General features: G+C 35.6%; 1 non-coding gene across 1 annotated transcript; it reads left to right on the top strand.

The window, feature by feature from the left end:
• The first annotated feature begins 7,365 nt into the window (after window positions 1–7,365).
• Window positions 7,366–7,468, top strand: LOC137217669 (U6 spliceosomal RNA). Its single transcript, XR_010940173.1, has one exon. It is a non-coding gene; the product is annotated as a U6 spliceosomal RNA (small nuclear RNA).
• Window positions 7,469–9,122: the final 1,654 nt, after the last annotated feature.

Below are 9,122 nucleotides of genomic sequence, written 5' to 3' on the forward strand. Positions count from 1 at the left end.
TGCCTGAGTTACAGAGTCATTTCATGAGTAAATATCCATTAACGTTTCATGCCAAGGCATGGTAGGATTGTTTAGGCAGAGTCCTTTGGGTAAAAGAGCCCCAGGAAGTAGAAACCTTTGTCAAAATGTGAATTGTGACTAAGCCTTCAGTATCTCCTCTTCAGGTGGGCTTCAACTTCTAATGCAGCCTAAGGGGCAGAGAGTGTACTGAAAGAATTCACAAATTTTCCACAGAATTCCTGTGACCTAGTAATTCTGCTCTCTTACAAATGCCTACTAAATGTTTTATTTTGCTTAGTGAAAACATTTAGAGGATGGTGGCACTCAGAATATGCTTATAGCCCAGTTCCTCCTGGGATAGGCTGATGGTGGGCTCTGGGGGAATTTGCCTTTCCCAGTTCCATGTAATTTGTCATTGTCTGCTCAATGCCCAGTGGGAGTAAACCAGGTCAGAGCCTTTTAAACTGGGCCCTAGGGCCCCTAAGGAGCTTACTAAATTCCGTGTAATATTTTACAGGTAAACTTTAGACCTCAGATCCTTTTGTAAAAGTGCTGATTTTTTAAAATAACTTTTTGTTATTTTAAAATAACAAAACTGCCTACAGTTTTGTGATTGCTGATTCTGTGATTGCTGATTCTGTATCCAGTCGTTCCCTTTTATCAAAATTATAGTCTTTTCTTTTCTCTGTAGTGTAAGAAAGAGAATACAGTGGCTTAGAAAACTGATTCTAGAGCCAGAATGCTCAGATTCAAATCCTGACTCAGTCATTCACTATGAGTTCATAAGGTTGTTAGTTAACCTCATTAATCTGTTCACTCATTGGTAAAATGGGCTATTTTGAGAAATCAATGGGATCAAATTCGCAATTAATATTGTAATGTATGTAAACGTTTAGTATGATACTGACATATAGTACTCTTATTTTTGTATGCTCCCAAGTATGAGATTATATAAAGGGCTCAGAGTCTGCAAGACTGGTTCTGGAATCCCAGCTTTGCCATGGACCACTGTAGAACTTTAAGTTAAGCAACTTTATTTCCTCCCACCAAATTTTTTTCATCATGAAATGAAAGGATTGAATTAAGTAATCTGAAGGTTCTTCTAGTTCTAACATTGAATAATGTTCTATAATATTCTATAATAAGGACCAATCCAGAAAAAAGTTATAAGGTAGTTTTCAATTCTAGGCCTAAAATATTTAACTTCATAAGTAATACTGTGAAAAGAAAATTTTCATTCTAAAACATGTAAGATCTATTCTTAATTTTACTCCCTTAATATTTGCCTTCTTATTGTAGATCACAGCCCCCCCAAAAAATGTCTCATTTTTGCAAACCAGCATGTATTTTGTTTCATGACAATTTGCTTCCTATAAAGAGATTGCATTATCAAACTTTACCACTCATAGTTTAACACATTTTCCTCTTTAATATAAAGGTTATTTTACTTCAGAAAAGTACAACTCTTTTAATTAGAAAACAATTGAATGATGTTTTATATTGTCTCATAGGGATAAAGAATTTCCCATTTATCAAGTACTTGGGGAGAAATCACAGTTGGGTTGAGGCAGTGCTCATTTCACTTAGTGAAAGTAACCTGATCCAACTAGAAACAGAAATGGGGAGAAGACTGTCCTACGTAGATCTAAATGTCCAAACGATTCAGAGCTGGTCAGCTTAAAGAATGAAAATCTGTGTATTACTTAGTTTTGCTGTGGTAACAAATGACTCAAGAATCTCAGTGGTTTGTAATGACAAAGGTTTATTTCTTGCTTGTGTTACATGTTAGTTGCAGGTTGGCAGCAATGCTGTGCTGCCTCATGTGACTTCTTCCAGGATCCAGGCTGAGGAGCAGCTCCCAATCTGGACCTACTACTCTCTGGCAGGGGGAAGGCAAGAGAGCTTATAAAACCACCTGATGGCTCTTGGAGCTTTTCCTTAGGACTGGCATACTGTCTGTGGTGATCATATTTGTTTAGCCAAAACAAATCATATGGCCAAACCTGAAGTCAACAGGGCAAGGACATATACTTCCTGCACAGAAAGGTATTGCAAGTCACATGGAAAGGAGTAAGGATACAAACTCCTCTTACAAGGAAAGGGCCAGGGAGTAATTAGGAATAATGATACTATTAGGATAATAATTAGTATTAGTACTATTAGTAATTAGGATAATGATACTGCTTTCTGAGTCAGAAATGTTTATTTTTCTTTCTTCTACATGCAAAATAGACTCATAAATCTGGTCGTGTTTCTCTTTGCTAGCTTGGTAAACTCCATGAGGACAAGGCTATGTCTACCTTACTAATGTATCCTTAGTGTTGTGCTTGAAACATAGTAGCTGCTCAAAAATATTGTTTAATTAATGAACGAAGGAATAAACTGAAATAGCCTGAATGAATAGCATATTTCCTTTTTGTCTGGAAAGGGACAGAGAAAGTACCCATGAATTGATGACAGACTCCATAAAGCTGAAGCAGGGCTCAGAAGTGGATTTAATGACCTGGGCCTATGAAAGACACTAGGTTTTTCTCTGAGCTGATACGACTGTGTTCTGTAGAACTGGGGAGAAATCAATTTGATTAAAATGAAGCTTATGGTTTGTAGTGCTATTTAGAGCTGATTAATGATGAACTCCTCTCATCAGAAATGTAATACCCTGACATTCTTTCCTGGGTTGCAAATAAGTTTCCATGTAGCCGGCTGACATCTCCTTGACAAACCCAGAAGACAGAAAGCTTTCTTGGCCGACTTGCTACTCATTAAACTTCAGTACCCACCCACTCACAAAGAAATCTTTGAAATTAGTACATGAGAGTTTTCTATTTTGATGGCTTGATGCTATTCGGGAGAAAAATAAGATTTTATCCACAACATGAAAAGAAACTGCCATTATTTCAAGAGAAACACTGTCTTTGTGATACCTTGAATTTTAAGGCATTTTCCTCCCACTTTTTTCTGAGCTTTTGAATATGTATGAATCATCAATATATCCAGGGAGGCAGGAATCACCATCGCCTTTGTAATGATGATAATGCCAAGGGAGACAAAATGACTTGCTGACGGCAGAGTGAGTCAGCGAGTCAGCAGCTGAGTCAGAAGCAAAGCCCTGGTTTCCTAATTCGCAGGCTGGTGGTCTTAATGCCCAGGCTTCTGGCTTCATCTCATGTCCCCTGGCACTGCTGGGGCAGCTTGGAGGGGTGATATTATTCTGCTTTGTTGCAGCTCTGGTGGGTTCCTTCTGCCTCAATGTATTTGCTAACAAAAATTACACATTAGTAATCCTGAAAACTAACAAAAGAGAGGGTGGGAATGAAGTCATGCAGATGCATATTCATATAATCATTTGCCAGGTCATTATAGCTCCTTTGAGTACACAAATTCTGATGGCAGCACATAGCCAGAGCACGTACTCTGCAAATGCCCTGTAGCCTGAAAAGTGAGTGTGTGAAGGCAAGAGAAACAGAGAGCTCTGAAATGTTAGTTCATCTCCTTCCCACTTTTTCAAAAAAACTTCTCTCTCTCTTTATACATGAGGACAGTTGAAACACAAAGAAGGTTTGCTGCTGGCCATTTTGACCAAGCCAGAAATGCACTTCTCCTAATATTATGCTATAATAATTAGTTCATTCCCATTACACCCCTTGGCTATTCAATCCTGAATGAAGGAAGGAAAATTTGTAGCGGAAAATAGGAGGCTGTTTTTGCATTCTTATTACAGAGCAGAAAAATGAGTGTCATGTTTCCTCCATCATCAATTTTTTTCTCTCTACTGGATCTTTCCTGCCAATAATTAAACATGTGTTATTTCAAAAGAAGGAAGGAAGGAACTAATGAACGAACGATCTTGACCCCACTTCCTACTCCAACTATGCCTAATTTTTCTCTTTCATTTTACAGCAAAACTTCTCAAAAGTGTGAGCTATACCAGCTGTTTCCAGTTTCTTCTCATTTTATCTTGAGCCCATTTCAAGCAGGCTTTGCTAAGATCTGTTTATTAAATTGACTGTGTCACAGTTACTAATAAGCTCCATATTGCTAAATTCAGTGAGTGATCAATATTCAGTGTTTGGTCATCTTAATTGACCTTTCTGCAGCATTTGACACAGTTGGTGGTCCTTCTGCCTCTAAATACTGTTTTTTGATTTGTTTCCAGGATGTCTTACACTTTTAGTTTTCTTCCTACCTCATTGCCCACTCCTTCTCAGTCTCCTTTCTTACTTTTCCTTATCACCCACATCTTAAAATACTGACATGCTAAAGGGTTCAGTATGTGGTCTTCTTCTCCTTTCTAAACTCATGTCTTTAAAAATGTTCCATATTGAATAACTCCCAAATGAGTTACCTCCAGCCCAGACATCTGTGAAATTCAGGCTAATACTGTTAATTGCAATGCCATTCTTCTAGTTTCTTAGACCAAATCCTTAGAGTGATTTTTACTCTGTTTCTTTTACACACTAAATCCAAATCCATCAGCAAGCAAATCCTTTCAGCTCTACCTTCAAAATATAGTATATCCAGAATCTTACCATCTTTCATCACCTCCACACTGCCAGTACTCTGGTCCTTCATTATTGATATAGCATCCTAACTGATCTTCCTGCTTCCACCTTTGTTTTCTTTCAGTCTCTTCTCAGCACAGCAGTGAGAATAACCCTGTCAAAACTGAAGCCAGCTCATGTCATGGCCCTGCTTCAGAGTCTTCCAGTGAAAAGGGGAAAAGTTTTTAAACGTTTCGAAAGGCTTCTAATATTACTCCAAGTAAAAGCCAAGGTAAATTGATACAGGGTCTAGCCTCCCATTACCTAATATCATCTCTTACTACTCTTCCCACTGCTCACTCTACTCCAACTGTTCCCAAAAATGTGCACCAGATATGGATCTGCTTAATGGCTTTGCACTTATTATTTTCTCTACCTGGGAAACTCTTCATCCAAATATCTACATGATTCACCCCCATACTACATCTGTGTCTTTATTCAACAGTTAACTTCTCACAATGGAATATTACTCATCTATCAAAAAGAATGAAATACTGTCATTTGCAGCAACATGGGTGGACCTAGAGATTATCATACTAAGTGAAGTCAGACAGAGAAAGACAAATATTATATATCACTTATATGTAGAATCTAAAAAATAATACAAATGAATCTATATACAAAACAGAAACAAACTCACAGACATAGAAAAGAAACTTATGCTTACCAAAGGAGAAAGGGAGGGAGTGGAGGGATAAATTAGGAGTATGGGATTAACAGACACAAACAACTATACATAAAGTAGGTAAGCAACAAGAGTTTACTGTATATCACAGGGAACCATAATATCTTATAATAATCGATAACAGAAAATAATCTGAAAGAAAAAATATATATATATGTCTATATAAAACCGAATCACTTTGCTGTATACCTGAAACTAACACAATATTGTAAATCAACTATAATTCAACTGAAAAAAAATTTAGAAACCAACTTCTCAGTGAGGCCTTCTCTGGCTACCTGATATAAAGTTTTTAAATTTCCTTTTTCTCTTTGTACTTATTACCACCTAGAATATTATATGTTTTATTTTTATGTTATTTTCTGTCTTTCTCCACTAGTCTCAGAGAGATAGAGATATTGTTTTTGTTTTGTTTCCTGCTGGCACATAAAACTTTATTCATGCTAGTGAACGAGTGATTGGATGAATGAATGAATTTAGTGGTAATAACAAACTAATATTTTATATGTAGATAGCAATTAGCTCCTACTGAATAATTAATCATCCCCAAATTTAGTGAGCTAAAACAACTATTTAGCTCATGATTTTATGGATCAATAATTTTGTCTGAACGCAAACTAGACAGTTCTTCTGGTCTTGGCTGGTCTAACTAATGTATTTTAGTCAGCTGCAAGTCAGCTAAGGAGTTTTCCTTCTTAGACTTAGCTCGCTGTCAGCAAAGAAAACATTGGCAACTAAGCCACATGCCTGTCATCATTGAGAAGGTTACCCCGAACTGTTCACCTGGGACCTGGACAGGGTTCTGAGAGAGAGCAGAAGTGTGCAAGGTCTCTTAAGACCTAGGCTAGGAACAGCCACAACATCATTTCAGCCACATTTTATTAATCGAAGAAAGTACAAGAATAGCCCAGATTCAAGGGGTGGGTAAATAAGATCCTCCCTTTAATGGAAGGAGTTACAAAATCACATTGCAAAGAGGCATGGATACGGGGAGGGGGGTGATTTCAGCCATTTTTACAAACAATCTAAAACTGTAGGCTACCAAGGGAAGATCAGAAATCCTGTCCAGAGAGCTTTCTGAAACAGAAACAGATGACCAACTCAACTGAGTAGTTCAGCCTAAAACAAGAATTAATAATCTCTCAGTATCCATGTATCTTTCAACAAGATCAACCTTTCTATTTAAGTAATTTATCTTCCACTTTTTACGTCATTTACGACTCAGGATCGATATTGTGAAACAACGTAATAGAAAAGAATAAGAACAGTGATTTTTAAAACTGAGTATTCCATTTTTAGATTTGTGGGAGACAATTTATGTGGGAGACAATTCTCCATGGGTCTCTCATGTTTCTACAAGTCTTCTGAGCACTATAAGTTTTCATTCTGGACCATCTTTTCAAGTACATTTATATAGCAAATGGCTTTGGAAGATAAAGATACTGACTCCTTCCAGAGCAAAGAGCAGGTTTGTTTACTCTCTAGTGTAATAAAGATATTATCTCCTTCTAGGAGATATTGGAGATATTATCTCCTTCAGTCAGGTTTGTTTGCAGCCCACTGTAAAAGATTCTGATTCCCTAAACTGAGTGTTCTTCAACTGTGACATAAATGCACTACATGTACAGAATTCACCTAGGACCACTCCATATTGCCCCCATAGAACTTGAGGGCAAGAGGAACTGACGTGAGCATGAAGATCATACTGCCTACTGTGCTGTGAAAAATGAAGCCCTTTGAATCTGACCCAGTAGTCTTTTTTTTTCTGCCAGTATCCATGAAATGTAGCAAGCTAACTGGTTAGCTTGCAAGTATGGTAAAAAAAATCCCAGAACTTTCACAGTTCTTAATTTTTAAAAAATAATTTGCATTCTTTAAATAATTATACATTTAAATCATATGGGTACATACCAGGTTGTTTACAAATATGGTGAACATAAAAACATCATCACTTTTCTTTGAGTCTCTACAGTATAATCTATTATGGTTTGGCTACTTACGGGAACAAATATCTTACATGAAAGTGAACTGTTCTAGATTTTTTTCTGCATGTAGTTTACTCTCCAAAGTAATGTGCACTTTTTAAAATCACAAAGTTCCACAGAAGTAAAACTTCTTGTTTAAAAAAAAATTCCATTTTCACTTCAGCAGTACACATACTAAAGTTAATATGATACAAAGAAGATTATTAAGGTCTGTACTCAAGGATGATATGAAAATTTATGAAATGTTTCATATTTGGGGGAAGAAAATGAATAAAAGAATGTCTTGATAATATAAATAAATATATAAAATAATATACAATATAAAATAATAAATATATATATATAATATAAAAGAATAAAAGAAAAAGGAAGATTAAACAGTTGGGTTAAATATAAAACTAATAATAAGATGGTAGATAAAAGCCAGATATATCAATAATCATTTTAAATGCAACTGATGTCCTAATTAAAAGACTAAAATTGTCAAAGTGGATTAAAAATTACATGTTTTTTAAATGGAAATCAAGGGGTACTTATATTAAATAAAAGGACACAGATGTTTAAAAGTAAAAAAGATGATGAAAGACATACCATTTAAGTAGTAATCAAAAGAAAACTGGTATAGCTATAATATGATGATGAAAAAAAGACTATGGTAAGAAATATTACTGGAGAAATATATGTGCAGCACATAATAATAAAAAGTCAGTCCAAAACCCCACTTGAGGGACGACATTCTGCAAATACCTGACCAATACTCTTCAGAACTGTCAAGTTCATCAAAAACAAAAAAAGTCTGAGAGACGGTCATAGCCAAAAGGAATCTAAGGAGACATGATAAGCAAATGTAATGTAGTATCTTGGATGAGATACTGGAACAGAGAAAGTACATCAGGGGAAAACTAAGGAAATATGAATAAAGTACGGTGTTTAGGCTATAATAATGAATCAATATAGGTTCATGAATTATAACAAATGTACCATTGTATTATAAGATTTTAATAAGAATTATAACAAATGTACCATTGTATTATAAGATTTTAATAAGAGGGCATCCTGAATGGGATAAACACTCGGTGCTATCTTCCCAATTTTTCTATTAATTTAAAAGTATTCTAAAATGAAAATTTCATTTAAAAATATATAACATAGATAATTTATATCTAGTATTTAAAAAAACTAAAAATCCATAAAAAGCAGACAATCCAAAAGAAAAATGAACAAAATTTTTGAATATATACTTACAAACAGAAAATCCAAGTGGGGAAAAAATATGAAAACTTGCCCTATCTCATTAGCCCTTCAGGTTATTTAAATCAAAATCACAATATAATAACACTATCCACCCACGAGAATGATTAAAATGAAAAAACAAAAGTAGCTGTTCCCAAGGGTTAGAGCAACTGGAACTTTCATACGTTGCTGCAGGAGTGTTATTGGCATAACACTTGAAAAAGTGTTTACTAAAACTGAATATACACATACTGTATGATGCAGTAATTCCACTCCTCCGGTATATACCATCGAAATGCTTACATATACTCACCAAAAGACACATATGAGAATGTTCATAACAGCACTACTTGTAATAACCCCAGTTGGAAGCAAACTTTTGATTCCGATTTTCAGAGCACTCAACTTTGATTAGAGAATCTGCCCAACTTATTTTGCTCCTGATATTACTTCCGGTTTGCGATCTCCTCTTAACCCTGGATTTTCATTAGTGTCTCTGCATCCAGCCTAAGAACTTTCCCTTAACCGAAATGAACAGTTCTTCAAAGGATAATCAGGGGATTCCTTTGGGCTAAATCAGAGGAGTAAAAGGAGTTAGGTTGAGGTACTGCTGTAAGAAATAGGCTCATGAGATTTCTTCAACTAAGTAGAAAACCAGCACCATGGATGATGTCAGAA

Source organism: Pseudorca crassidens, chromosome X, assembly GCF_039906515.1.
Source record: "Pseudorca crassidens isolate mPseCra1 chromosome X, mPseCra1.hap1, whole genome shotgun sequence".
NCBI lineage: Eukaryota > Metazoa > Chordata > Mammalia > Artiodactyla > Delphinidae > Pseudorca > Pseudorca crassidens.